At 38.6% G+C, this 18,571-nt stretch overlaps 1 protein-coding gene across 3 annotated transcripts in view; it reads right to left on the bottom strand.

Moving 5' to 3' along the window:
* Positions 1–14,026, bottom strand: part of MTFR1 (mitochondrial fission regulator 1) — a 63,244-nt gene extending 49,218 nt beyond the window's left edge. The window contains exon 1 of one of the 3 annotated variants that reach the window (XM_045049785.1): positions 13,910–14,026. The gene's annotated coding sequence lies outside the window, so the exon portion shown is untranslated. Of the gene's footprint in view, positions 1–12,493; positions 12,686–12,962; positions 13,360–13,909 lie in introns of those variants that run through there. The other 2 variants (XM_045049786.1, XM_023248552.2) reach the window with 2 other exon arrangements.
* Between the last annotated feature and the right edge of the window lie 4,545 nt (positions 14,027–18,571).

Raw genomic sequence — 18,571 nt, 5'->3', positions numbered from 1 at the left:
AAAGCCTTTTCTGTTAGGATATGGGGACAGCAGATGGATGTTACTTGATTTTTTTTTTTTTTTTAATGTCCTTACTCATCACAATGAAAAGTTGTCAATCCTATGTCAATGCCATGCCCTCCCTACTTTCTGGAAATTAAACTTGAAATTAAAATCTAGTGACCACTGCTATACTTCAGTCTGGTTGAGACTTTAAATCAGAACACTTTCCCATACTATAAAATAATGATATAGTATTTGACCCTTGGGTACAATTTAATGGCACTTATTCAGGATTAATATTCTACACTGTTCATGCAAAATTAAATACACTGCTATATTCCCAGTGCCTAGCACAGAATCTAAAGTATAAGTCACACTTGTTTCAGTCCACAAATGAATAAATCACATGACATCTCTCAACAACCAAAAAAAAAAAAAAAAAAACCTGTTCAGATAAAAAGTTTAATAAGACAAATTACAACTTGATGATATTTCTTTTAAGGAAACAGATTTTATATACGAAATTACATTTCTGAAGGGCATTTTCTGTAACATTTTTAGAGGTCAACTTTTCTGATATAAAAGAGATTAGAGGGGGAGCCTGGGTGGCTCAGTTGTTAAGCGTCCAACTTTGGCTCAGGTCATGATCTCACGGTTTGTGAGTTCGAGCCCCACATCAGGCTCTGTGCTGACAGCTCAGAGCCTGGAGCCTGCTTCAGATCCTGTGTCTCCTTCTCTCTCTACCCCTCCCTGCTCGCACTCTGTCTCTCTCTCTCAAAAATAAACATTAAAAAAAATTAAATAAAAAATAAAAGAGATTACAGTAGTCTTATATATTCATTTGAACTAAGAGTGTACTATTTTCATATGAGGATCTCTGAAATATAACTATAATGAATGACATAATTACATATCTTCTTCTTGAACTATTTTTATTTTAAGCACTCCCATGCAAATGAATTAAGTACTATGGCATCAATTTTATTTTATTTTGTAATATGTATTTATTTTTGAGAGGGAGAGGGAGGGAGGGACCGGGGGAGGTGCAGAGAGGGAGGGAGACAGAGGATCTAAAGCTGGCTCCAAGCAGACAGCAGAAAGCCCAATGCAGGGCTCGAACCCAGGAACTGTGAGATGATGACCTGAGCCAAAGTCGGATGCTCAACCGACTGAGCCACCCAGGCACCCCTTCTGGCATCAATTTAAAAACAATCTTTTGAAAAAACTGTTCAGGGGCACCTGGGTGGCTCAGTCAGTTAAGGGTCCAACTTCGGCTCAGGTCATGATCTCACAGTTAATGAATTCCAGCCCCGCATCAGACTCTGCTGACAGCTCAGAGCCTGGAGCCTGCTTCAGATTCTGTGCCTCCCTCTCTCTCTGCCCTTCCCCTGATCGAACTCTGTCTCTGTCTCTCAAAAATAAATGAACATTAAAAAAAATTTTTTTAATAAAAAAATTTTTTAAAGGTGATTTTCATAAGTTGTGTAATAATTACTGCCCCCTGCATATTATGTGTATAAAAAATTGCCTGAGGGGCAAAACTCAGTAAATTAGACCTTTGTAAATAAACATTATTAGTTTATAAAACTGGAAAAGGTATTTACTGAGCATTAGTGTAAAAAGAGAAAATTTAGAAGCAAACTCAATCTCCATCAACAGAATAAATTCAATATATCCACTCTAAGTTTATGGCCATTAAAACAAAAAGTTATATACAAAAAATGTTCATAATAAAAATACATGAAAGAAGTTGCAAACTACCATATACCTGTGATTCCTTTTTGTGTGTGTGATTCCATTAAAAAAAAAAAAAAAAAGCATACAGGGGCATCTGGCTGGCTCAGTCAGTAGAGCATAGGACTCTTGATCTTGGGGTTGTAGGTTCACATCCCACATTGGATGTAGAGATTACTTAAAATCTTTTTTTAAAAAGTATAGCAATAATGGTAAAATAGATATTAGTTTAAATCAACTAAAAAAAAAATAAAATAAGTTTTAATTTCATCCCAAGCAGTAATATCTATGCAATCAGTGCTTGTTATTTCAGGATATTTTTCCACATTCATCTTAAAAACCTTCACTACAGGGATGACTGAGTGGCTCAGTCAGTTAAGCATCTGATTCTTGGTTTCAGCTCAGGTCATGATCTCATGGTTTGTGGGTTCAAGCCCCTGCTTGGAATTCTCTCTCCCCCTCTCTCTCTCTCTGCCCCTCCCTTGCTCATGTTCTTTCTCTAATAAGTAAAGTTTTAAAAAATAAATAATTTCACTATAGGCTGTACGTCCTATCAGTACCGAAACAGACTGGGATAAAGAGATATCTTACCTTGGGGCACCTGGGTGGCTCAGTCAGTTAAGCACCTGACTCTTGATCTCAGCTAAGGTCATGATCTCATGGTTTGTGAGTTTGAGCTCCACATTGGGCTCTGCACTGACAGTATGAAGCCTGCTTGGAATTCTCTCTCTGCCCCTCCCCCTCTCTCTCACTGTCTTAAAATAAATAGACCAAAAAAAAAAAAAAAAAGACACGTATCTGCAACTTGCATATAACAAGTGATTACTATCCCAAATGTATATATAGTGTTTGTAAATCAACAAGTAAAAGATCAGAAGCCTAATGGAAAAATAGGAAAAGGACATGAGTAAGCATTTTATAAGTGGAAATACAAATGGACAATCAACATGAAAAAATGTTAATGACCTAATAATCAAATAAACCTTAACTAAAATATCTCTTTTTCCCTATCAAATTGGCAAAGATGAAAAAGGAGACAACCCAATATTGGCAGAGGCATAGGTTGTCCAATATGTCTGATGGGCAACCTGACAATACGTACATACTAGCAACTTCACTTCTAAAAATTTATCCTATAGAAATAACCTGACACTGACAAAATTCTGAATAGAAAAGCTGTCCTAAGTATTGTAATAGTTTAAAAAACTGGAAAAGAAACCAAAACGTCTAACAAAAGAGAGTTATTTAAATACACAAAAGTACCTCATGCATACCTTGAAAGACTAAGCAGACATAAAAAGATGAATTTTAAGTCCCGTGAGCTGGACTCTTGGCAACAGGAGGCTCCTCACCCTCTCCCACCCTTGCAGTGTGCATTCCAATTGCTTCCCCCCCTCCCAGAAGTTGCCCTAAAGACAAAGCCTTGAGATAGTGATACGGTGTTAAGACCATCTGAGGAGTATATGTGATTGAACCCAGTTAAGGCCCCTATATGAAACTTTTAAGATTTGGCAGGCAGGTGTGGAGATCTGTCCTGCGGCTTCTCAAGATAAGCCTAGTGAGTTCCCTTGTTTATTAAACCTGCTACCTACCCATCCAGAACGGCTTGCCTCTTTCTTCAAGTCTCTCCCAGCTGTCCAAGAACCATGTCAGGTTTCAGAACAACCAGGAAGCTCCTAAGGAGCTTGTGAACCAACAATCACAAAATAGTCCATTTAAAATTTATTTCTAACTCCTTACAAATGTAAAAACCACTCCTAGCTCACATACAAAAACAGGCCTCAGGCCAGTTTATGCTATTGGGCCATAGTTTACCAACCTCTTCTCTAGGACTTAGGCTAAAACTTGAGGCTAAAATCCTTAAATGGTGGGATTACAGTGACATTTTATGTTTTTTATCTAAACTGTGTAATTTAGAGGTGCCTGGGTGTCTCAGAGGGTTAAGTGTCTGACTTCAGCTCAGGTCATAGTCTCACGGTTCATGGATTCAAGCCCCACATCGGGCTCTGTGCTGACACTGCAGGGAGAGAAGGAGACAGAATCCAAAGCAGGCTCCAGACTCTGAGCTGTCAGCACAGAGCCCGACACGGGGCTCAAACCCACAAGTCGTGAGATTACGGCCTGAGCTGAAGTTGGACACTTAACCAACTGAGCCACCCAGGCGCCCCAAAATAAACAAACTTTAAAAAATAATAATAATAAACTGTGTATTTGTATAAATGGTACACAACAAACATACAAAACAATAGCTGAGTAGCTGACAGTAATTAACATTTCAAAGAGCACCTAAATATATAAAGCAAATATTAACAGATATAAAAAAGGAAATAACATATATAAAAGGAAAAATTGTACAGTAACACAACAGTAGGGGACTTTAACACCCATTTACATCAATAGATCAGTCAGACAGCAAATCAATGAGGAAACAGTAAATGACACATTAAGCCAGATGGACTTAACAGATACATATAGAGTATTCCATCCATAAACAGAATTCATATTCTTTTCAAGTGTCTATGGAACATTTTCCAGAACACCACACTAAGCCACAAAACTTCTCTCAAATATAAGGAGACTGAAATCATATCAAGCATCTTTTCTAACCACAACAGTATGAAACGCAAAATCAATTACAAGAAAAAAAAGTAGAAAAAACCACAAACATACGGAGGCTAAACAACATGGTACTGAACAACCAATGGGTCAAAGAGAAATCAAAAACACATTGTGATGAATGAGAATGAAAACAAAATACTCCAAAATATATGGGGCAAAGAAAAAGCAGTTCTAAGAGGCAAGTTTATAGCAATATAGGCCTATCTCAGGAAACAAGAAAAATCTCAAATAAACAATATAATCTTACACCTAAAGTAAATAAAATAAGGAAAAACAAAGCCCATGGTAGAAAAAAAATATAGCTGACTCTTGAAGAACACGTGTTTGAACAGTGCACGTCTACTTTTATGTGGATTTTTTTCAATATGTCCAGCACAGTATTGTATATGTATTTCCTCTTATAAATGTTTTTTAAGTGTTTATTTACTTTTTGAGTGAGAAAGACAGAGTACAAGCATGGGAGGGGCAGAGAGAGGGAGACAGAATCTGAAGCAGGCTCCAGGCTCCAACCTGTCAGGACAGAACCCGATGCGGGACTCGAACCCACAAGCCGTGAAATCATGACCTGAGCTGAAGTCAGATGCTTAACCAACTGAGAGACTCAGGTGCCAGGTGCCCCTCTCTTATAATTTTCTTAACAACACTTTCTTTTTCTAGTTTGGTAGTTACATTTTCGGGAAATCAAAAGTTATAGGGAGATTTCCAACTGCATGGAGGGATGTCAGGACTTCAACTGCCCCCCTTTGTTCAAGAATCAACTGTAAAAATAAATGAAATATATAAAAATAAAATAAAATAACAACAGAAAAGATTAATGAAACTCAGAGCTATTTTTTTAAAAGATAAACAAAATTGATAAAGCCTTGGCCACATTAATCAAGAAAAAATGAGGAAGATGTCAAAGAAATATAATCAGAAAGAAAGAGAAGTTACAACCAATACCACAAAAATACAAAGGATTATAAGATTAGTAGAACAATTGTAGGCTGTCAAACTGCACAACCTAGAAGAAATGGATAAATTCCTAGAAACATACACTCTTCTAAGACTAACTCAGGAAGAAACAGAAAATCTGAACAGACTGATTACTATTCATTTGAACTGGCAATCAAAAAACTCCAAACAAACAAAAGCCGAGGACTTCACAAGCGAACTCTACCCAACATTTAAAAAGTTAATCCCTATCCTTCTGAAACCATTCTAAAAAATACAAAGAAAAACTTCCAAATTCATTCTTCAAGTCCAGCACTGCCTTGTTATCAAAACTACAAAAAAAAAAAAAAAGAAAACTCAGGCCAATATGCCTTAGGAACACAGGTGCAAAAATTGTCAACAAAGTATTAGCAAAAACGAAATTCAACAATACATTAAAAGGATCGTACACCATGATCAAGTGGGATTTATTCAGGGGATACAAGAATGGTTCAACAGCTACAAATTAACGAGTTCAGTACAGCACATTAACAAAATGAAAGGTAAAAATCATATGATCACCTCAATAGATGCAGAAAAACCATTTGATAAAAATCAACATTCATCATGATAAAAAAAAAAACTCAACAGAATGGTTATAAAGGGAATGTACCTCAACATAATGAAGGCCATATATTATAATCCCACAACTAACATCATACTTAACAGTGAAAATCTGAAAGCTTTTCCTCTAATGTGAGGAACAAGACAAGGATGCCTATGCCAGCCTTTTATTCAACACAGTACTGCAAATCCTAGCCACAACAATCAGAAAAGAAACAGAAGACACCCAAGTTGGTAAGGAAGAAATAAAAAACGGTCACTATTTGCAGATGACTTGACATTACATATTGAATACCCTAAAGACTCCACCAAAAAACTATTACAACTAATAAATGAATTCAGTAAAGATGCAGGATACAAAATTAATATACAGAAATCTGTTGGCTTTCCAGACATGAATACAAATTATTAGAAAGATAAATTAATAATCCCATTTACAATTGCATTAAAAAGAAGAAAATACCTAGGAATAAATTTAACCAAGGAGTAAAAGAGCTGTGCTTAGAAAACTAGAAGACATTGATAAAAGGAAACTGAAGATGACACAAATAAATGGAAAGATACACTATGCTCATGGGTCGGAGGAATTAATATTGTTACAATGTCTCTATTACCCAAAGCAATCTATAAATTCAATGCAATCCCTATCAAAATTCCAATAGCATTTTTCATACAAGAACAAATAATCCTAAAATTTCTATAGAACCACAAATGATCTTCCAATTGCCAAAGCAATCTTGAGAAAGAACAAAGCAGAGGGGCTCCTGGGTGGCTCAGTCGGTTGAGCATCTGACTTCAGCTCAGGTCATAATCCTGTGGTTCATGGGTTTGAGCTCCGCGTTGGGCTCTGTGCTGACAGCTCAGAGCCTGGAGTCTGCTTCGGATTCTGTGTCTCCCTCTCTCTCTCTCAAAAAAAGAATGTTAATAAAAACTAATTTAAAAAAAAAAAAAAGGAACAAAGCTGGAGATTTCATGCTCCCAGATTTCAAACTATACTACAAAGCTATAAAAATCAAAACAGATGATATTGGCATAAAAACAGACAAAAAGATCAATGGAACAGAATAGACAGCTTAGAAATAAACCATACATGGTCAATCAATCTACAACAAAAGAGGCAAGAAAATAAAATGGGGAAGAGACAGTTTCTTCAATAAACAGTGTTGGGAAAACTGGACAGCTGCACGCAAAAGAATGAAACCGGACCACTTTCTTACACCATATACAAAAATAAGCTCAAAACAGAATAAAGGTCTTAAATGTAAGACCTGAAACCATAAAGCTCCTAAAAGAAAACAGGCAGTAAACTTGGACATCAGTGTTAACAGTATTTTTTGGCACAGCTATCTGTCTCCTCAGGCAAAGGCAACAGAAACAAAAACAAATAATTGGAACTACATCAAACTATAAAACTTTTGCACAGCAAAGGAAACTATTAAAGGTAATCTGTAGAATGGGAGTAGGTACCTGCAAATGATGTATCTGATAAAGGAGTTAATGTCCAAAATATATACATAAAACCCCACACCAAAAAACCATAATCTGATTAAAAAATGGACAGAGGACTTGAATATTTTTCCAAAGAAGTCATATAGTTGACCAATAGACATATGAAAAGATGCTCAACATCACTAATCATCAGGGAAATGCAAATCAAAGCAACAATATCAACCTTACACCAGTCAGAATAGCTAGCATCAAGATAAGAAATAGCAAGTGTTGGCAAGAATGCAGAGAAAAAGTAACCCTCATGCACTGTTGGTGGGAATGTAAATTGGTGCAGCCACTGTGGCAAACAGTACAGAGGTTCCTCAAAAAATTAAAAATAGAATTACCATATGATCCAGTTTGAGCCCCAAATTGGGTGTAGAGATTACTTAACATATTAAAGGGCATCTGGGTGGCTCCCTTGGTTAAGTGTCTGGCTCTTGGCCTTGGCTCAGGTCTGGATCTCACCTTTTGTCAGTTTGAGCCCCACACTGGGCTCTGCCCTGACAGTGCAAACCTGCTTGGAATTCTCTCTCTGCCCCTTCCCCATTATTTGTTTTTGTGTATTTTGTGTCCTTAACAAATCAATCTCTGTCTATACCATGATCATGCAGATATTCTCCTGTGTCTTTTTCAGAAAGTTTTGTTTCACGTTGGGTATTTAGCTTTAGATACACCAGAAATGCACGTTTATGATTAGCATGAAGTTGGTTGTTTTCCATATGGATATTCAGTTGCCTCAGCACAGTATACTGGAAGGACATCAGAATCTAATTCAGAATACTTTGCTTTGTACCACTGTTCTATTTAATTATAGCTTTGTATTAAGTTTCGATATCCAGCAGTGTAAGTTCTCTGGCTTTTTCTTTAGAATGTCATTGCTTCTGGTCTTATACATTCCCATATAAATTACAGAATCATCTCTCAATTGCCATAAAACCAAACCTACATTTAATGGGAATCACAGTAAATTTACAGATAAATTTGGGGAGAATTGACACCATAACAATACTCAAACTCCCAATTTACCTTCATTTGAGTCTACTTTAATTTTTGTCACATTTTGTAGTTTTCCATGTAGAGGCTTTGCAAATATTTAAATTTATTCTTCAATATTAGGAGATTTTTTAAAGCTACTGCAAGTTTTATGGTTTGTATAACTTTACTATCTAATTTGCAACATGTACTAATTAGTTCTAATAAAGTATATTTTCAAATTTTTGTGACAACCGTATCAGCTGTTTCCAAATTTTGAACCTCCTTGTCTTTTCCTGGCTTTACTGAACTGTTCAGAAGTGTTGATAGCAGTCATTTTTGTCTCATTTCTTAACTCATGGAGGGAAATATATATATCATCATTAAGCATAACGATACTGTAACTTTTATGTAAATCCTCTTCATCAGATCAAAAGTTCCCTTTTAATCTGAGCATGCCTGAGTATATTCAGTGGTTTTAGCATAAGTGGATACTGAATTGTATCAAATGCTTTTCTTTACTTATTGGGGTGGTAAAGTTATTTTTCTCGTGTGCATGTGTGTGTGTAATTTTGTTCTTAAATTTACACTGGCCTCATAAAACAAGGCAGTGTTTTATCTCTTTTCTGTAAGATTTTATACTATAAAATTTTAAACAAAATATTAATGATCATAAAAAAAGACATGAAACAACAGGTGTTGGGAAGAATGTGGAGAAAAGGGAACCCTTGTACACTATTGGTGGTAATGTAAATCTGTACAGCCACTAAGGAAAAGAGTATGAAAGTTCCTTTAAAAATTAAAAATAGAAATACCATATCATGCAGCAATTCTACTTCTGGGTATTTATCTGAACAAATGAGAACACTAATTCAAAAAGATATATACACCCCTAAGTTCATTACAGCATTATTTACAATAGCCAAACTATGGAAGCAATCTAAGTGTCCACTGATAAAAATGAATGGATAAAGCTGTGGTATGTATATACAGTGGAATATTGCTCAACCATAAAAAGAATGACATTTTGCCGTTTTCAACCAAATGGATGAACCTAGAGGGTATGCTAAGTGAAATAAGTCAGAGAATGTATCATTTCACTTGTATGTGGAATCTAAAACAAAACAAAACAAAAAACAAGCAAAGCAAAAGAGAGACTCATAGAGAACAAATTGGGGGTTGCCAGAGAAAGAGGTGAAATAAGGAAGTCAAGAGGTACAAACTTCTAGTTATAAAATTAGTCATGGGGATGTAAAGTACACCATAGGGAATACAGTCAATAAAACCACAATAACTTTGTATGGTGACAGATAGTAACTAAACTTACTTGGTGATCATTTTGTAATACATATAAATATCAAATCACCATGTTGTACACCTAAAACTAATATAATATTGTATATCAACTACAGTTCAATAAGAAAAATTTTTAAATTTTTTTTTTAACGTTTATTTTTGAGACAGAGAGAGACACAGCATGAACGGGGGAGTGGCAGAGAGAGAGGGAGACACAGAATCGGAAACAGGCTCCAGGCTCTGAGCCATCAGCCCAGAGCCCGATGCGGGGCTCGAACTCGCGGACCGCGAGATCGATCGTGACCTGGCTGAAGTCGGACACTTAACCGACTGCGCCACCCAGGCGCCCCAATAAGAAAAATTTTTAAAAACTGCCTAGGAAAATAAACTTGTGGAAACTGAAATTTACCAGCACTTCAGAACCAAACTATCTTTCCATCCCCCCTTTTCAGGCTATTTTTTTTTCCTATTTCCTGCTTTATATCCATAAATTCAAGTTACCCCATCTTTTTCCTATATATTCATCGGGTCAAGTCACTAATCTTTTCACATCTCAGGTGAAGCTGTCCATGATAGTGCTACCTCACTCTTCCTAAGGGATGGTTGCAATCAGTGAGTCACTGTTTTGCTCAAGTTCAAACTCCTTAAACTTGGCACTCAAATTACTTCACATGTGAGCCTAACTTTACCTTCTAGACTTCCTACAGTAGGAATCCTAAACTTCAATTTAACTGGTCTAACCTGCTGTCCTCTGAAAAAGTCCTGCTGTCTCTAGTTCCTTATTCCTCTAACATTATTTGAATAAAGATGTTGTCTTAGAAACAGTATAAGATTGAAGGGTGCCTGGGTGGCTCAGTTGGTTGAGCATCCGACTTTGGCTCAGGTCATGATCTTGCGGTTCATGAGTTCGAGACCCACATCTGGCTCTCTGCTGTCAGAGCCCGCATCAGATCCCCTGTCCCCCTCTCTCTGTGCCCCCCCACCCTTGGGTACTCTCTCCCTCAAAAATAAACAAACATTAAAACAAAAGATAGCATAAGATTGAGAAGATAAAAGATATAGTTTAAAGTATTCAATATAAATATCCAGTACGTGCTAAATGCCAAAGGAGGTAGAGACTATTCATTGAAGTATTTTTCCCTGGTTTCTTTTCCCCTTTAACTGGCCATATACTATAGAAATTTTAAACACTTGTATTTATTGATCTGTATTTACATACTTCGATTTTAAAATCAATTGCAGGGGTGCCTGGGTGGCTCAGTCAGTTAAGCGTCCAACTTCAGCTGAGGTCATGATCTCGTGGTTTGTGAGTTTGAGCTGACAGTTCAGAGCCTGGAGCCTGCTTCAGATTCTGTGTCTCATTCTCTCTCTGCCCCTCCCCCATTTGTGCTCTGTGCCTCTCAAAAATAAATAAATGTTCAAAAAAAATTTTTTTAATCAATTGCATTAACCCTTTACCATTTGAAACAAAAATACCTATTTTACTGTTATACTCAAATTCCAGGGTTTTTTTTCTTCCCTTACGTATTTACATTTACATCATGCAGTTACATTTATTCCACAATTGGTATTCACTTATGGTTAAAAGAGCAAGAATTTGACACTGACCAGGGTTAACATCCTAAACCACAGGCCCCTCTGCCCTCCCCCTTATTTACATCAGTGTGACCTTGGCCAAGTTGCTTAGCGTCTCTTTTCTCTCATCTGTAAAATGGGATAATACCCACTTCACATGGCTGTTGTAAAAATTAAATGAATAGGTGGAAACAATTTCACAGTGCTTCATACGTACCAAGTGCCATATAAATAGAAATTATCAATATTAACATTACTGCTCAAAAGCAATAATGTTACTGCCAAGACTACACTGGTTGGTACCTCTGTTTTCAGTGATTTTGAAAACCTGAGCTTAGGGTAGTGAAAGTGCTCTGTCGGAGAACTGACCACATTCTTGCAGTGCAAACTAAATTTCCGCTGTCTACACCTTCAAGTGTTGCCTTGTTTTACTCAACCCCTCTAGAAGGCAATTGATTAGAAAAAACTATAATTACTGACCATGACAAAGCTGAAGAAATTTCTAAGAGAAATTAAATGTCTGGGATTTACTTGGGGGGGGGGGAGGGGGTGGCAAGCCGATCATGTATTGACAATTGTTACAACTGGGTGATGGGTTCGCCAAGTTCGTTATACTAACCTCGCGTCCTGTGTATTTAAAGACTTCTAAAATAAAGGGTGTTTTTAAATGTCAAAGGATGATTTTTCTTTGGGGCTTAACGCAAATCTTGTTACGGTCAGGAAGCTACATTGGGAAGTTCTGGGAGGCGAAAAGTGAAACAGCAACACAAGCCAGGTGAGGCTGGTTAAACCTCCCAGGCCGAACAGCAGGCGTGCTCCTCCTCCCAGAATCCCCGAGGTCCGGCCCGGAGGTGCACCCGCGAGTCCGACCGGTCTAGCCTCAGGAAAAAGTGCGACGCCCAAGGGAACCACCGCAAAGGGCGGCCTTCCAGGGACCGGCGGCTGGCGCTCTTACTGTGGACCCCGAAGGATGCACCAGGAGCGGAAGGGTGGGGGCAGATGTGCGTGAGTGAGTCCCAGCCTTCAGGACAAAGTCGGCCGACTTCCCTCCGCTCCGCCAGTGCTCCAGCCCTCAGCCACCCCGGCAGCCCGATAACGTCTCCGCCTCTCTTCAGCCGCGGCGCAGACACCCAACCGGCCCATGGAGCCCGCGGTCCTCCTCGAATGCCCGAACCCACGGCTCCTTCAGCTCCTACTCTGTTACTAGGGCTTCCCACCGCCCTCAGGCCTGTGGACGCTTCCTCGACTCCACGCCAACCGCTTTCCCGAGTCCCTAGCCCCCACTTACCTCGGCCGCGAGGCAGCCAGGAGCCTTCTTGAGCTTCCCCTGCTTCCAGCTTGGCTACCCCGGGCGTTACTGCCAATCACCCAATCTCCGCCCCGAGTCCGGACCAGACTGACCAATCAGCTGCTTCCTCCGGCCCAGAGGCGGGTAGGCAGAACGGGGAGGGGAAGAGAAACTACCGCCCCACGCGCCTGCAGCTACCTTTCACAATCAGTGTGCGCATGCGTGGAGCTGGGAGGGAAGCGGGCGCTATCGCGTGGACCTAGCTTTGTTTGTGTCTTCACTGCTCTGTCCTGGAAAGTACTTTGCTAGTAAACCCCATTCTGTAAATGTGTAGCAAGATCCACATTCTGAATGTAGCCGTAAATGTGTATCACCTGGAAAGAAGGTGGGAGTCTTAAGCCCTTGTTAACCTGACTTATGTTGAGCCCTTTTATCCCTTTTATCCCACGCTGTTGGGACTTGTATTTACCTGGCAGATCTTCCCACGTGAGCTTCATATCTGGGGTGTTTGTGTTTAGGGGGGTTGAGGGCGCGGGGTATACAAAGAGCATGAATGAGGATTTTACTGTCTTCAGTTACACCAACTGTTTAGTCTGATTCATGGGGACACATGCTTTTTAACAGTTGAATATTCTGTGACACTAGATTTCAAATAATTCTGCCATGAAATTATCATTACATTGTAGCTAAGAATAAATTCAGCATGGTAACGTGTGTAGGCCCCGTAAGAAATTCATATGTAGAGTAAAAATCTTGTTTCTGTATGGCCTTTCAAAAGGCTGTTGCTGATTGGCTGTCTCTCTCACCCTCCCTCTGTAATAGATTCCACAGGTCACTGGGCAGGCACCAGAGCTATGATGGTTTTAGCCCTGGTGCCCAAGTCTCTTCCTGGCCAGGGCTTCCCAACCTCAGCAAGGGTGTTAATTCGTTTAGTCAACAAGGGCTTGTTGGGGGCCCATTATGACAGCACAGTCTTTAAAAGCCTTGAACCATGCCCTTGGTGAGCCTACAGGCTAACAGAAAGATAGAAACACAAACTTTTTTAGCCTAATGCTATAATGGAGGAATGTAGGGAGCCTGGGAGACCTGACTAAGCCAGCTCAGGGGCTCAAGAAACACATTCCAGAGGTGTGCTTCAGCTGAGGCTTGATGAAAGTTGATGCTCCTGAGCTAAAGGAGTGGAGGCAAAGGATACTGGTGTTTCTGGCAAAGTTTAATTGTTTCTTGTGAGATATTTAAAGGGTAGATTTACTGAGAATCTAATAAAGTTTGTGCTCAGGCCCCTTGACTTGGACTAGCCCTTTCTAAGACCCAAGGAGGGATGCTAGCGCTGAGTTCACATGGTTATCTGTTGTTTTCTACTCTGTAATAAGATGTCTTAAAGAACCCTTCAAACAGAGACTGGTTAAGACCTACCTTTTCTCCGTTCCAGCTTTCTTCTCTTCACACTTCTTTGCATGCTATGTGCCCATTAGTGACCTGGGCATTTGGGGGATCTGCGTGAGGGGAGGAGTTGAGCTAGGCTACCTCTGTGATAAGTTACTGCTAACTTTCACGGTGTTGTAATGTAGCCATATTATATGCCATCTCACTGACAAAGGGCCTATGATTGTGTCTCATGGCACCTGGCACCAGAAGTATGTGGCTGGTGGAGGAGAAAGGATGCAAAATGTGCTGAGCCAGAAAGTAGAGGAAAATCTTCTAGTCATCACACTTGAAATTATGAGCAGGTTGTTTCACTTTTTGCTTTTAATAAACTTTATTTTAGAATAATTTTAGATTTACAGAAAAATTGCAAAGATAGTTAAGAAGTCCCTACCCCTCACCCAGTTTGCCCTAATGCTAACATTTTATATTAGCATGATACATGTATGAAATTAAGGAGCCAACATTGGTACCTCACTATTTACTACACTCCAGGCTTTATTCAGGTTTTATTTATGTCCTTTTTCTGTTCCAGGATCCAATCCAAGATGCTACTTTGCATTCAGTCATCATACCTTCTTACTTAGACTCCTGGTCTGTGACGGTTTCTCCATTTTTCCTTGTTTTTCAGAATTTTGATATGGCTATGACAGTTTTGAGGAGTGTGGTCAGATATAGTATACAATTTACCTTGATTTGAATTGGTCTGCTGTTTTTCCCAGAATTAGACTGGGGTTATAAGGTTTGGGGAAAATACCACACGTTGAGATGCCCTTCTCATCACATCATATCTGAGAGTACATGATATTAGCATGATTTATTTCTGCTGATGTTAACTGTGATCACCTGACCAGGTTAGTATTTACTAGTTTCTCCACTGTAAAGTTGCATTTTTTACCTTCTTTCCATATTCTCTTCTTTGGAAGCAAGTCACTAAATCCTACCCACCCTGAAGGGTCATAAGAGATTAAGCTTCATCTCCTGGAGTGGAATAGCTATGTAATTTAGAGTTCTTCTCTAAGTAAGATTTATTATTTATTTATACTCAATCATTTGTTTATAAAGAGTCATGTATATTTATATTTTGTTTATATTTTATATTATGATTTTTATTTTTTGTTCAAATTGTTCCAGCTTTAGCCACTGGGAGCTCTTTTCAGTTGATTCCTGTGGTTTTTTTGGTTTTTGGTCATCTTCTGTTTTCTTGAACTATAAAAGGCTCCAAGCTGATCTTGTATTTTTCCTGCCCCAGCATTAGAGTCAGCCATTTCTCCAAGGAGCACTGGAATGATACTTAGAAACCAAGATCTGGGCACTGGGTATACTTGTGGCTACTGGGGTGTCATTGAATCTAACCTTGCTTAGTGGACAGAGCGAGGAAATATATTACCTCCTTGTTGTTTTTGTTTGTTTTAAATTTTTTTAATGTTTATTTATGTTTGAGAGACAGAGTGTGAACAGGCAAGGGGTAGAGAGAGGGAGACACAGAAGCCAAAGCAGGCTCCAGGCTCTGAGCTGTCAGCACAGAGCCCAACGAGGGGCTCGAACTCACGAACCATGAGATCATGGCCTGAGCCTAAGTTGGATGCTTAACTGACTGAACCACCCAGGCCCCCCACCTCCTTGTTTTTTAATTCTTTATTTACATCTCTGTGATAAGTAACCTCTAAAATGGCCCCCAGTGATCCCTGCCTCCTGATATTCACACTCTTGTGTAATCCCCTCTTGATGAGGGTGGGTTTGACCTAGAGTCCTCCTTCTAATGAATAGAATACAAGATAGATAGGGTGGCAATTCCAAGATTAGGCTAAAAAAGAGCGTGGCTTCCATCTTGCTTGCTTTCTATTGGTCTTTCTTTTACTGTCTCTGAGAGAAGCCAGCTGCCATATTGTGTGCTGCTTTATGGAGAGGCCTATGTGGCAAGAAACTGAGCGAGGCCTCTGGCCACCAGCCAGCAAGAAACTGAGGCCCTCTTTTCATCACCCTTGAGAAATTGAATCCGGCTAATAGCCATGTAAGTGAATTTGGTAAAAGATCCTTTCCCAGTTGAGCCTTGAGATGACTGGAGCCCCACTGACACCTTGATTGCAACCTTGTGAGAGACCCTGAGCTAGAGACCCTAAACTAAGCCACACTTGGATTCTGCATGCAAAGAAACTATGAGATAATAAATGATTATTGTGTTAAACTGCTAAGTTTTGAAGTGATTTGTTTGAAAGCAATAAATAATACAATTTCTATCTCAGCAAGATTGAGGGTTCTTAAATTTCACTTTAGGGCATATGTCCAGGCCCCTTCCCAGAATCTTAGATAATTATTTTGCATAGCTAAGTTCAGAAACTAATGTAGAAAGTTACAGGACAATCTATTTGGGGATTTTAGAAGAAAATGGACTTTTCTTTTTAGTGTGTCTGATCCTGGAGTTCTTTACCCAAATAAATGCCTCAGCTTCCTGGGCAAAATCCAGAATAACTTAAACTTTGTCTGGCAGATTGGTTGATTGATTGAATAGAGGAGAAAGAATCGGTGCTCTCTCTTACTGTGCAGACTTGAAAAAGTCCCTCGACCTTTCTATGCCTTCAGATTCCTAACAGATTAAAGGATTATAATGCCATTGTTTAGGCAGAGATTTATCCATTATTAAGTGTGTTTTCAGCCAGAGAAAGGTGACCAGGGCTAGTTGTGGGCCAGATTCCTTGGAGAAATTTAACAAGATTTCAGATTCCCATTTGTTCACATTGGTAGATGGTGAGACTGACTTCTCTTGTAGAAGGAATGTGGGCTTCCAAGTGAGACAGACCCATCTTCAAAATATCCTCTGCCACTTATCAGCTGTGTGGCCCTGGGCAAGTTAGTCAGCCTCCCTAGGTCTCAATTTCCTGACCCGCACAGTGGGAAAGGAAAATAGCCACCTGACAGAGTGGCCCTGAGGACCAATTGTGTAATATTTGTAAAATACTAAGGGTAATGTCTGGTTTATCACAAGGGCCCAATAAATGATACCCCTGAATGACAGTCAGCTGTGTGTCTGTGATCCAGTGACTAGTAAAGTAGGGGACAGACAAATGTCAAAATATATCCATCAGCCTATCTTGTATTAGGTCTAATGACAATCCCATTTGGTGAGATAGGTTGAATAATCTGCAAGTCTTAAACAGTATCTTCCCTGAAAATCAAGACTCTCTAGTTCTGCATTTTCTCTAGCTCTGATTGCCTGTCTATAGAAAATAAAACACATTGAAATGTGCCTTAGAAGGTTCTGAGTTAGAATCCAGAAAAACCTAACTGGCAAAAGACCATTGGGTAGGACAGTGAAGTGCCCATGTAAGGGGTATTTTAAGACAAAGTAAGGCTGTATGTGTCATTTATTAGCTAGCTGGTCACTTTGAAGCACATTTGTAAAGAAAAGCAAGTTGAATGCTTGTTTCTTAATATTTACCAGTTTTCAGAATAATTATCACACATCAACTATTTTGTTACCCTGAAATATAATACATACAAGAAAGGCAGGTTCAATGCTTGGTTTGATTCTCATCATCACCAGTTTTCAGAAAAATGAGTTGGTTCCTTCAAATTCTCTGAAAGTGACAAGTGATGTTTCTTTTTTTTTATTTTTTCTAGTATCAGTAAGCACTCAAGAATTTTACCATTACACATTAGCTCTTATCAGATCTTTTCTGGAGAGCAGGTTTTTATACAGAGAAGTGGGACTAAATGTACATTTATGAAACATCTTCTAGACAGTGGGCTAGGTGTTCTCACACTATTTAATTGTAGATTTCTATAGCAGTCGTGGAAGGCAGGTTCTATGATCTGTTTTTTAGAGGAGATTGATGTCCTCATAGCCAGGTGATTAGTACAAAGTCATAGAGCCAGCATGTGGTCAAAGTTGATTTGTTTGACCCAAATGGCACCATGTAGCTTTTCTGAATGAGGTCCTACAGACACTGAGTCACTGGGTAAGGCTTATTGGTAACTTTACCAGTCTCCTGTCTTACTTCTTACAATGTATCCTCCTCAGATGTAACTGTTTGTGACCCCAAGTTTATCACTCTACTATTTGCAAAAGAAATTCCTTGAAACTACAAAATACCACCTAGATTTTTGTTGATTACATTTCATTTCATTTACATATGGTTTTACTTAATGAACATTTATCAATTATGTATAGAACTATATTTACACACACCCCCAGTAAAGCTAATTTATTTTTAACTTTTTTGCATGTGATGAGCACCTAGTCTCCCAGATCCTATCCCACCCATTCAGGTAATATGTGCTGAAAACTTAGAGTGTATCTTTCTCTATGTTTTCCATGCTCATAGAATAATGTATAATGGTACACATTTATATAAACGTGTAGGATATGATTTGTTATTGTTTCCAAAAATAAGACCATACTGTGTGTGTTATATATATATACACATATATATGTTATATATATAACACACATACTGTGTGTGTTATATATACATATGTATGTTATATATATACATATATATACATATATATAACATATACATATATATATACAAATATATATATATGTATATATATATATATATATATATATATACTTCAAAGCAACTTTTATCAGTTAGCAATGTGGAAATTCCTCAATGTCTCTTTCTAATATATTTTTCATAATGGTCC

Source organism: Felis catus, chromosome F2 (genome assembly GCF_018350175.1).
Source record: "Felis catus isolate Fca126 chromosome F2, F.catus_Fca126_mat1.0, whole genome shotgun sequence".
Lineage (NCBI taxonomy): Eukaryota > Metazoa > Chordata > Mammalia > Carnivora > Felidae > Felis > Felis catus.
Note: the sequence above shows the minus strand (reverse complement) of the source record. Positions and strands in the feature narration are given on the sequence as shown.